Source organism: Hyla sarda, chromosome 6 (genome assembly GCF_029499605.1).
Source record: "Hyla sarda isolate aHylSar1 chromosome 6, aHylSar1.hap1, whole genome shotgun sequence".
In the NCBI taxonomy this organism is placed as follows: Eukaryota; Metazoa; Chordata; class Amphibia; order Anura; family Hylidae; genus Hyla; species Hyla sarda.
In genome coordinates this window covers 2,426,433-2,438,868 of record NC_079194.1, presented here as the reverse complement: position 1 = coordinate 2,438,868, position 12,436 = coordinate 2,426,433, and the positions used below count along the sequence as shown (strand labels likewise).

At 49.2% G+C, this 12,436-nt stretch overlaps 1 protein-coding gene across 4 annotated transcripts in view; it reads left to right on the top strand.

Annotated features, from left to right (window-relative positions):
- The window catches only part of DPYD (dihydropyrimidine dehydrogenase), a 1,322,423-nt gene that overhangs the window by 232,420 nt on the left and 1,077,567 nt on the right, over positions 1 to 12,436 (top strand). The window contains exon 1 of one of the 4 annotated variants that reach the window (XM_056528557.1): positions 7,503 to 8,032. The exons of 2 other annotated variants lie outside the window; for them this stretch is intronic. The gene's annotated coding sequence lies outside the window, so the exon portion shown is untranslated. Of the gene's footprint in view, positions 1 to 7,502; positions 8,327 to 12,436 lie in introns of those variants that run through there. One more of the 4 variants, XM_056528556.1, reaches the window with a different exon arrangement.

Sequence of the window (12,436 nt, the reverse complement as noted above, 5' to 3'; positions counted from 1 at the left end):
TTCGAGGCTTTGAAAGTTTTAAGCGACGACTTATGGCTTAATTAGATGAGCGAACACTTGTTTATCCTTTGACACCGGCGCAGTGACACTGATCAGCGTGTGCACTCCACAACATATGTCGCCATCTGATCGTTTATTCTGGAAACATATGTTTGCACCAAGGCGGCGCAGGCATTTGTCATTATTATCCAAAGTCATCGGGCGAAGAGTTGGCAAATTAAGCAGTTTGGCTATAGGGTTACGTGTGCGCTGCTCGAATTAAAGAGGGAAAGTTCTGGGAAGGAAAGTTTGATTTGAATAAACAATTAGTTCTGCAATCGGGAACTCGTCAAAAGTTACATTTAATTAAATTAAGTTTAAATTAGAAAAAAAAATAAGTTTAAGTCAAATTATGGGGCAGAAATGACTTCATGGAGTGCAAAATGCCAAAGAAATTAACTTTTTTCTTTAAATTACATTACGCTGACCTCCTGTATCACATCACTTCTGCGCTTGTTTTTGAATTTTTTTTTTTTTTTACCCAACTATTTCGTTTTTTATTTTTTTACATTCCTGTACTAAGTGAAGGAGCATTGAAGGGTTATCTTATATCAACAATCATTGTCCATAGAGAATATGGATGCCATAGAAGTGGAGATCTGTCCTGGTACAATAATTCCCGCTCCAGACGACCAACGTGAATTATAAAAAGGTGCCCCCGTATGTATATGTGTGTATATATAGATACTGCTATAGTGGTCCTCTGACACACTAAAACGGGCGGGGCGATGTTGCACTGGTAACGCACCATTCCTGTCAATGATGGTGCTCAGTCCAGAAATAAAACATGGAGGTATACTGGTATAGAAGAAGAAGACCGCACTCACCAATCTGCATGCTTAAAAATATTTAATCTTCAATATTGGTGCATGGTACACAGGTCAGGGAGTAACTCAAATCAGGGGCGGACACAGACAGCAGAGGGCCCCTGTGCAAGAGTGTGCCTGGGCCCCCTCATGTACCTAGACCCCACCGGAGGGCCTCCACTTACCCCCGCGCGTGTAGTGTCGCCACTTGCCTATTCCACCACAGGTGGATGGAACGGCTCCTGAGGTGGGCTCCGGGTGGCCCCTGTCCCTCTCAGTGTGCGGCCCAGGCCCGGCGAGTACTCCCCCGGGTCAGCCTGACCCGTATCTAGCTGGGAGGCAGAGGGCAGTGCTCCCCTTTACATTCGCACCCCTGGACTTAGCACGACATCCCTTGGCAACCCCATGTTCCTTGGCTTCTTATCCTTAATGATAGAAGTGACTTACAGGCAGGGCCAGACTGGGACCAAAAATAGGCCCAGGCATTTTAAAATAAACTGCCCATTTTTATGGTGGGGGTCTGACTCATGGGACCCCCACCAATCCCCTTGGTTCAAGTGGCTCCCCAGATGTTGGAAAGCTGCAACTCCCATCATGTCTGAAGTGACTACAGCTGATGGGACAGTCAGGAGACTACACAATGATATCAGTGACTAAAGCTCTGATGGGACAGTTAGGAAAATACACAATATCACTGACCTGAGTGACGTCTTCTCTGTTGTCTTTACTTTTCTTCTTCATCTGGTCCAGACACCAGGATTTCTTCCATCTTCTCTGCAGAGTCTGACACCTGAACATCATTGGTTCCCTAATTTGTCAGTAGATCCTCATCCTCTGTATGATGACAATAATCATTATAACCTTGCCAAATACTGTACCCCCTGAATATAATACTGCCAATCACTGTACCCTCTGAATACTGCTAACCACTATACCCTTGAATATAATACTGCCAACCACTGTACCCCCTGAATACTGCCAACCACTGTACCCCCTGAATATAATACTGCCAATCACTGTACCCTCTGAATACTGCTAACCACTATACCCTTGAATATAATACTGCCAACCACTGTACCCCTGAATATAATACTGCCAAATACTGTACCCCTGAATATAATACTGCCAAATACTGTACCCCTGAATATAATACTGCCAAATAGTGTACCCCTGAACACAATACTGCCAACCACTGTACCCCTGAATATAATACTGCCAAATAGTGTACCCCTGAACATAATACTGCCAACCACTGTACCCCCTGAATACTGCCAACCACTGTACCCCTGAATATAATATTGCCAACCACTGTACCCCTGAATATAATACTGCCAACCACTGTACCCCTGAATATAATACTGCCAACCACTGTACCCCCTGAATACTGCCAACCACTTTACCCCTGAATATAATACTGCCAACCACTGTACTCTATTAATATAATACTGCCAACCACTATACACCACTGAATCACCCCATACACCCCACGCACTCCATCCTCAGTCTCCTCATCATCCCATACACCCCACGCAACCCATCCTCAGTCTCATCCCCCCATACACCCCACACAACCCATCCTCAGTCTAATAATCACCCCCATACACCCCACGCACCCCATCCTCAGTCTCATCACCCCATACACCCCACACACTCCATCCTCTGTCTCCTCATCACCCCATGCACTCTATCCTCAGTCTCCTCATCACCCCCATATACCCCATCCTCAGTCTCCTCATCACCCCCATATACCCCATCCTCAGTCTCCTCATCACCCCCATATACCCCATCCTCAGTCTCCTCATCACCCCCATATACCCCATCCTCAGTCTCCGCATCACCCCATGCACCCCACCCTCAGTCTCATCACCCCATACACCCCACACAACCCATCCTCGGTCTCCTCATCACCCCATACACCCCATCCTCGGTCTCCTCATCACCCCATACACCCCACACACCCCATCTTCAGTCTCCTCATCACTCCATGCACTCCATCCTCAGTCTCCTCATCACCCCATGCACTCCATCTTCAGTGTCCTCATCACCCCATGCACTCCATCTTCAGTGTCCTCATCACCCCATGCACTCCATCTTCAGTGTCCTCATCACCCCATGCACTCCACCCTCAGTCTCCTCATCACCCCATACACCCCATGCACTCCATCCTCATCACCCCATACAACCCATTCACTCCATCCTCAGTCTCCTCATCACCCCATACACCCCATGCACTCCATCCTCATCACCCCATACAACCCACGCACTCGATCCTCAGTCTCCTCATCACCCCATGCACTCCATCCTCAGTCTCCTCATCACCACATACACCCCATGCACTCCATCCTCAGTCTCCTCATCACCCCATGCACTCCATCTTCAGTGTCCTCATCACCCCATGCACTACATCTTCAGTGTCCTCATCACCCCATCTTCAGTCTCCTCATCACCCCATGCTTTCCATCTTCAGTCTCCTCATCACCCCATGCACTCCATCTTCAGTGTCCTCATCACCCCATCTTCAGTGTCCTCATCACCCCATGCACTCCACCCTCAGTCTCCTCATCACCCCATACACCCCATGCACTCCATCCTCATCACCCCATACAACCCATGCACTCCATCCTCAGTCTCCTCATCACCCCCATACACCCCATGCACTCCACCCTCAGTCTCCTCATCACCCCATACACCCCATGCACTCCATCCTCATCACCCCATACAACCCATGCACTCCATCCTCAGTCTCCTCATCACCCCCATACACCCCATGCACTCCATCCTCAGTCTCCTCATCACCCCATACACCCCATGCACTCCATCCTCATCACCCCATACAACCCATGCACTCCACCCTCAGTCTCCTCATCACCCCATACACCCCATGCACTCCATCCTCATCACCCCATACAACCCATTCACTCCATCCTCAGTCTCCTCATCACCCCATACACCCCATGCACTCCATCCTCATCACCCCATACAACCCACGCACTCGATCCTCAGTCTCCTCATCACCCCATGCACTCCATCCTCAGTCTCCTCATCACCACATACACCCCATGCACTCCATCCTCAGTCTCCTCATCACCCCATGCACTCCATCTTCAGTGTCCTCATCACCCCATGCACTACATCTTCAGTGTCCTCATCACCCCATCTTCAGTCTCCTCATCACCCCATGCTTTCCATCTTCAGTCTCCTCATCACCCCATGCACTCCATCTTCAGTGTCCTCATCACCCCATCTTCAGTGTCCTCATCACCCCATGCACTCCACCCTCAGTCTCATCACCCCATACACCCCATGCACTCCATCCTCATCACCCCATACAACCCATGCACTCCATCCTCAGTCTCCTCATCACCCCCATACACCCCATGCACTCCATCCTCAGTCTCCTCATCACCCCATACACCCCATGCACTCCATCCTCAGTCTCCTCATCACCTCATATACCTTAAGCACCTCATCAATATTACACAGCTGACACCCCCCCCCCAGTCCTCATCAACATTAAACCCCCTAATCACTACACCCCTGACCCCCCTTCTGGTCCTCCTTATCAACACTACGTTCTCCCAGACCCCCAATCCTTCTTATCATTACACCACCAACCTCTTCAACACCCCTCCTGTCCTCTTCATCATCATTACAATCACCGCGCTGCACCCGACCGTCGCTCTCCTCACCTTATCTGCTCAGCGATGCGGCTGTGAGGCGGGAGGGTTTGCCTCTCCTCTCGCTTCTGCCGGGGTCAGAGGCCATGACACGTGACGTCAGGGGCTTGGAACAGACGTGCGTGCCTGCGCGGGGCACGTCTGTTCCCATCAGCCCCTGGCCTGTCCGTCTCGCCCGGCCGGTTTAAAGGTAAATTACTGCTGTCAGCGGTAGGTCCGGGACCTGTTGCTGCAGCATTTAGTATGAAGTACTGGCAGGGGACCTTGCAGGGGCCCAAACTGTGAGGCCCAGGCTGTGACCTGGGCTACTAGGGGGGCCCCCTAACACGCTGGGCCCCTGTGCAGCCGAACCGGCTGAACAAGTGATCTGTCCGCCCCTGACTCAAATAGCGGGGAATGTACGGCATGCTGGGGACCCCCGTCATCTCCCTGCTGCACCTGGCGTTCATTTAAAGCATCGGGTGCAGCGCCGGAGGCTCGTGATGTCACTGTCACGGCCACGCCCCTCAATGCAAGCCTATGGGAGGGGGATAAGATGTCTAGGGGCAGAGTACCCCTTTAAGTCATCAGCTGCCCATATCTGAGAAATCTTTGGTCAGGCGTTGACTTTCGTCTCGGTTTGGTAAGCAGAGATGAGCCATTACTCCACTGTTTGCTCCATGTGTGATCGGAGAGAAATGTTCTCTGTGTTTTTTAGTAAATGTCCAGACTACGTTTGTTCAGTCCCTGATGTGACGATTAGGCCGAATGGAATCTGTACCGGCGGAGAAATGTTGTGATGGTCTCCGCCTCCCATCATGGCCGGGTCTCAATATCAGAACAAAAGACATATTAATATTTCTGCCTGTTTATCGCTCCTGTCTATTCCCATCGTGTGAGGATCACGTTGACGCACAATATTTAATAAGGTCGACCTCATTTCCATTATGACACTTAAAATTCAGTCGGAGAAGTGAATCTCCTCTCCGAAGAGAATTTATTGTTATCCTTGTGAAGATCAGATGACAGCGCGGAGGTTATGGTGAGAAGCTCTGGAGGTATGATGAGTAATGGAGAAAATAGAGATGACGTACGGCGTATACAGGATTTAGGTATATACTGCACTGTATAAAGCTCGGCATATTGTGCCATTATGTGGATTGGGACTAATAATAGGCCCGGGTATTTTAGACGATGCAGATAGTTTTGTTTGCTGGGGGTCCGACTGCTGGGATCCCCATTGATCACCTCGATTCAAGTGGCTCTTCATCGACTTCAAAGCTACAATCCCCAAGAGCCACAGATTAGGGAACAGTTTCACCCATCCTCATCTAGTCAGACAGAATACCCCTAAGTCCTCCTCCAGACCCCTCTGTCATCTCCTCCTCCAGACCCCTCTGTCATCTCCTCCTCCAGACCCCTCTGTCATCTCCTCCTCCAGACCCCTATGTCCTCCTCCAGACCCCTCTGTCCTCCTCCAGACCCCTCTGTCCTCCTCCAGACCCCTCTGTCCTCCTCCTCCTCCAGACCCCTCTGTCCTCCTCCAGACCCCTCTGTCATCTCCTCCTCCAGACCCCTCTGTCATCTCCTCCTCCAGACCCCTCTGTCATCTCCTCCTCCAGACCCCTCTGTCATCTCCTCCTCCAGACCCCTCTGTCATCTCCTCCTCCAGACCCCTCTGTCATCTCCTCCTCCAGACCCCTCTGTCATCTCCTCCTCCAGACCCCTCTGTCATCTCCTCCTCCAGACCCCTCTGTCATCTCCTCCTTCAGACCGCTAAATCCTTCTCCAGACCCCTAAGTACTCCTCCACACCCCTCTGTCATCTCCTCCTCCAGACCCCTAAGTCCTCCTCCACACCCCTCTGTCATCTCCTCCTCCAGACCCCTAAGTCCTCCTCCACACCCCTCTGTCATCTCCTCCTCCAGACCCCTAAGTCCTCCTCCACACCCCTCTGTCATCTTCTCCTCCTCCTCCAGACCCCTCTGTCATATGCTCCTCCTCCAGACCCCTCTGTCCTCCTCCTCCAGACCCCTCTGTCCTCCTCATCCGGACCCCTCTGTCCTCCTCCTCAGGACCCCTCTGTCCTCCTCCTCAGGACCCCTCTGTCCTTCTCCTCCTCCAGACCCCTCTGTCCTCCTCCTCCTCCAGACCCCTCTGTCATCTCCTCCTCTTGACCCCTCTGTCATCTCCTCCTCTAGACCCCTCTGTCATCTCCTCCTTTAGACCCCTCTGTCATCTCCTCCTCTAGACCCCTCTGTCATCTCCTCCTCTAGACCCCTCTGTCACACCCCTCTGACATCTCCTCCTCCAAACCCCTAAGTCCTCCTCCACACCCCTCTGTCATCTCCTCCTCCAGACCCCTAAGTCCTCCTCCACACCCCTCTGTCATCTCCTCCTCCAGACCCCTAAGTCCTCCTCCACACCCCTCTGTCATTTTCTCCTCCTCCTCCAGACCCCTCTGTCATCTCCTAATCTAGACCCCCTCAGTTCTCCTCCTCCTCCAGACCCCTAAATCCTCCTCTAGACCCCTCTGTCATCTCATCCTCTAGACCCCTCTGTCATCTCCTCCTCTAGACCCCTCTGTCATCTCCTCCTCTAGACCCCTCTGTCATCTCCTCCTCTTGACCCCCTCTGTCCTTCTCCTCCCCCAGATCCCGCAATCACCCCATACCCCTCAGCCAATCCTAGAGCCCTCAGTCTTCCTCTCTCACCTGCTGCTTCCCAGACCTCTATATTCTCCTCTTCCAAACCTCTTAATTACCCTGTGACCCCCTCAGTCCTCCTCCAGATCCCTCAGTAACCTCAGTCATGGGCTCAGGCCACCATTGGTGCAACACCAGCGCACATGGGGGGCGTGACCCAGTGATCCAGCAACCCCCCCCCCCCCCCCCTGCTGCTGTACCAAGCTCCCTGGCTCTGGGCCGTGCCACCCCACAAACACAGCGCCACAGCAACAATGGCCGACGCACCAATGGGAACAGTTCCCTAAGCTCGCCTTTCCCTGTGCTCCCTATCGGCACACTGGGATAAACTAGGGATTAACCCTTATGCAGTCTCTCAAAGTGATGCGCGGCCACGTCTGTCTTTGCAAATTTGTAGTACTAATTCCTAATCTCTTTTACATTTTCCTAAGGGACATTGTCAGGTTCACCAAATGGGGGACATTAGTGTTTTTTTTGCAGGTGCAATATAATAACCCGGGTATTCATAACGTAGAGAACATAACATATATTACCCTGAGAAGACGCCCTATCTATCCAAGTCTTTTCTATACACTACAGATGTCTAGGTGGAAGTCCAGTTGTGTCCAGACTCCTCCATCATCTCCTCAGATAGGACTCCACTGTGTCAGCGATGTGTTGTCTCCGGTCAGTCAGATCCTAGAGCTGGGAGGACAGATACACTGAGTCCTTCATGTGGCCCCACAAAAAGAAATCACAGGATATAAGATCAGGTGATCGTGGAGGCCGGGACAGCGTTGGGGAATCGTTTTCAGTGCGGCCGATCAAGCGTTCTGAGTTTAATTCAGGTATCGATAATCAACCAGATGGTAATGTGGCGGAGACCATCCTGGATATATTTGGTAGATCTTCCTCAATCTGTGGTATAACTCGTTTCTATAACAAGCCCAGAAAGGAGCGGCTGGTGGTCCAATCCCCAGACCATAGACTCTGCTCCTGCTCGTCGCACAGAACACGGTTCCCATGGGTTAGTCCATCACGTGCTCCATAAGGTCACATGGTTTATAAAGGAGCGGCTGGTGGTCCAATCCCCAGACCATAGACTCTGCTCCTACTCGTCGCACAGAACACGGTTCCCATGGGTTAGTCAATCACGTGCTCCATAAGATCACATAGTTTATCTGGGCCCCAAATTCTAATGTTGTGGTGAACATCGGCCTTTTTGTGAATTCACCCTTTTACTATCAGTCCTGTAAGGCAATGCCACAGCTTTTCTGTACGGTTTACAATGCAGATATTTTTGGAGGATTCCCCAAACCATGGTTTGTGGTCCCTGTAGTTCCATATTAGTCAGCCTGGTGAATTTTCTAGGACTGCGCTCGTACATGGTGCCAATCCTGGTGGTCACTGTGTATTCTGGAGTCTTTGGGTGGCCCAGATTTTTCTATGGTATAAGCGGTTTCCAATTCGCCCAATGTAAAATACAGATCCTAAGTGAAAACATGTAACGGACCCTGTTCCTGCAAATTCCAACAGCAAAGATGTCACCATCGTATGTTACATTAAGGGAGTGCATTTTACACTTGTGTCTTAAAAAAGTTTTGCTGTGATTGGTTGCTATAAACTGTGCTGTGATTGATTGTTATGAGCTGGGCTGTGATTGGTTGCTATGGGCTGTGCAGTAATTGGTTGCTATGAGTTGAGCTGTGATTGGTTGCTATGGACTGTGCAGTGATTGGTTGCTATGGGCTCTGCAGTGATTAAGTTGCTATGGGCTGTGCAGTGATTGGTTGCTATGGGCTCTGCAGTGATTGGTTGCTATGGACTGTTCAGTGATTGGTTGCTATGGACTGTTCAGTGATTGGTTGCTATGGACTGTTCAGTGATTGGTTGCTATGGGCTGTGCTGTGATTGGTTGTTATGGACTGTGCAGTGATTGGTTGCTATGGACTGTGCAGTGATTGGTTGCTATGGACTGTGCAGTGATTGGTTGCTATGGACTGTGCAGTGATTGGTTGCTATGGACTGTGCAGTGATTGGTTGCTATGGACTGTGCAGTGATTGGTTATGGGCTGTGCAGTGATTGGTTATGGGCTGTGCAGTGATTGGTTATGGGCTGTGCAGTGATTGGTTGCTATGGACTGTGCAGTGATTGGTTGCTATGGGCTGTGCAGTGATTGGTTGCTATGGGCTGTGCAGTGATTAGTAGCCCATAGCAGCCATGCCAGATTTGATTTCATTTTCAGTCACCGACCATTTAGCACTGATGTTATTGTTGAACTACATTCCCCCCATATTATTGATCACCATATAGTCCATCAATCTGATCATTGGAGGCCTAATAAGAGACGACCAGAACTCTACGACATGTCAAAGGTTTTCTCACGGTTCTAAGTAAAAGCATTGGGACCTGAATTTAGCAAAGACTCGGATACAGAGCGCCGATTGGAAGCCATGTTCAGGCTGACGCTGTGTGAATTGTTCACGTGCCCCTGGACTGGATACGTTCTGCGTAGACAAGATACATTTCTTCATTAAAATCCCCCTGGTGATTCTGTGGACAATAATGGACACCTATGGACCTCCTATTTATCATAGGGAGTTAGGGTCTCCACCTGGCCGGTATTTTGCCCGCACAACCGGTATTTTTATATTAAAAATAACGGCTATGCAATGGCCAGTATTTATCCAACCAATCCTCCAACTTCTGGAATGTTGCACCATAACCTATACTAGTGATTCCCAACCAGAGTGCCTCCAGCTGTTGCAAAACTACAACTCTCAGCATGCCCGGACAACTGTTGGCTGTCCGGGCATGCTAGGAGTTGTCATTTTGCAAAAGCTGGAGGCACCCCTGGTTGGGAAACACTGACCTATACTATATACTACTATACAGTCCAACATGCTGGGAGTTGTCGTTTTCATTTGGGGCAGCTGCTGAGCCACAAGCTGTATCAGGGCATGCTGGGAGTTGTAGTTAGTAACTAACTGCAACTCCCGAATTTAACAAAAATGGTCCTGTTAAAAACTACAGATCGGGGTGCAAAAAAATGACCCTCATACAGCCCCGTATAAGGAGAAATTAAAAAGTTATGGGGTGAGAATAGGATAAAATGTCCCTCGCATATAATTAATTATGCAAATTAGCATGGCCGGTAATTTTTGGCAAGAAAGGTGGCGACCCTGTATGGAATACATAGAATATGGATGAATTTACGTTATTACAGATCTGTCTGACAAGTGTTGAGTTTGGACTCCGAGATCTGTAGATTTTCCTTTGGTTTTTCGCCGTCCTCGGTGATTTAGGCCTCGGGATAACAGAAGGTCACCTTTTCTTTTTAGCCTGGAACGTAATTACCGTCGCCTTTTATACCGCAGAAAATGGTTAAAATAAAAATCACCTTTCAGATCCGTCTCCTTGAGGAACCTCCTTGACATTATGAAAACCAGACAACAGGTGTTTCCTCATTGTGAAGCTAATTCGCACAATGGCGCGCGCGCCGTATCTTACAGAAAATAACTTCTGCCTCCCTAAGAAGCACAAATGATTCTGGATATAAGTCAAAAAATCTACAGCGCTACAGGGAGAATATTCCAGGTGAAAGAAGATTATTGTGTGCGGGGAAAAGCTATAATAAAGAACGTCAGCTCTGTCAACCTGCTCCCCCCAAGGTCTATAAAGGATCAAAAGGATATTGAACATAATGTAACAGCTGTCTCATATGTGTAGACGACCGACCATTGCCGGGAACCGAGCAGGTGAATCGAGAAGAACTCCAAAGCATGCGGTTCGGCACAAATGTTTAGAGTGACAGATGGAAGCCATTGCTTTTACTGAAAATTAATGCCTTTCGAAAAAGCGGATGTATTATAGTTAGGTGGAAGGTAGGGCGGCCCGCAGAGTCCTTGCCAGGCAATTTGTTCCTGTTCCTGGAAGGGAAAAAAACATATACAGATATTCCATTTAAACAAAAGCCTTGTAAGTGACAGATGTGTGTGATGTACGGAACGATGACTCCATTCTCGAGCACGTTGTGGAATAAATTCAGAGAGTTATAGACCTTATTATATGGGCAGGAGGGTATTATGATTGGCAGGTCATACGAATGTATTTTGGAGGAAAATGCACACATTTTTTTTAAAGGCTCAGTTATTGTTGTTGTTATTAAAAATAATAATAATTAATAATAATAACAATAATAATAACAATATTTTATCATATTAACAATAATATATTGATAATGCTAATTAATAATAATAATAATAATATTATTATTATTATTATTATTATTATTATTATTATTATTATTTATTATTTTATTATTATTTGTAACAGAATTGACTTGGACCGTATCGGGGAGCGGAGTCTAAGGTGCCGCTAGTTTTCACCAGAGCCCGCCACAAGGCAGGACGGGCATGCTGCGGCAGGCGACACCCAGGTCGCTACCCCCGACACGGCTCGACTGGGCAAGGCAAGGTACCGAAGGAGGAGGCTGTAGCATAATCAACGTAGCAGAAGGTCAAGGCAGGGCGGCAAAGGTTCGTAGTAAAAAAAAAAAAACGTAGCAGGAAGGTCTGGATGAACGGGTATGGAAAAACAGGCAATAGGGAACGTTTTCTCTCAGGCAATAGGCACTGAAGATCCGGCAGGGAAGTGTGGGAGGTACAACAACTTATAATGTGGTCTCAGGTGTATTCACTGATTATGGGCCTACTGGCCCTTATGATTTCAGATCTCCGGTGCGCGTGCGCCCTAAGGGACGGGGACGCACGTGCCGGAGCTAAGAGAGAGAGAGAGCGTGAGCTGCAGAAGCGGAGTGACGGGCCGGGGTGAGTGACGGTGAGTGGTGGTGAGTGACGGGCCGGGATTCGCATGCGGGCGCTTCCCGTGGTGCGAATCCCGGCCCCTCTGGCGGTCGGGGACAGAGGAACACTGCGCTCACGGCCAGTGCTTGCCCCCCTGGTCTCCCCCTCCTGTTATCTTGTGGTTCCCTAAACCTCTCCTCAGGTCCGAACCCCTCCCAATCTACAAGAAAGAAACATTTTCCTCTGAGTTTGGAGTCCAGAATTTCCTTGACAGAATAAACATCCGAGGTACCCGAGATGGGAGAAGGAAAAACGTCCTTTTTAAGGAAGCGGTTATAGATGACTGGTTTCAAGAGGGAGACATGAAAATAATTTGGGATCCGAAGGGAGGAAGGCAGATGAAGAGAATAAGCCACTGGATTTAGGCATTTCTTGACTAAATAGCG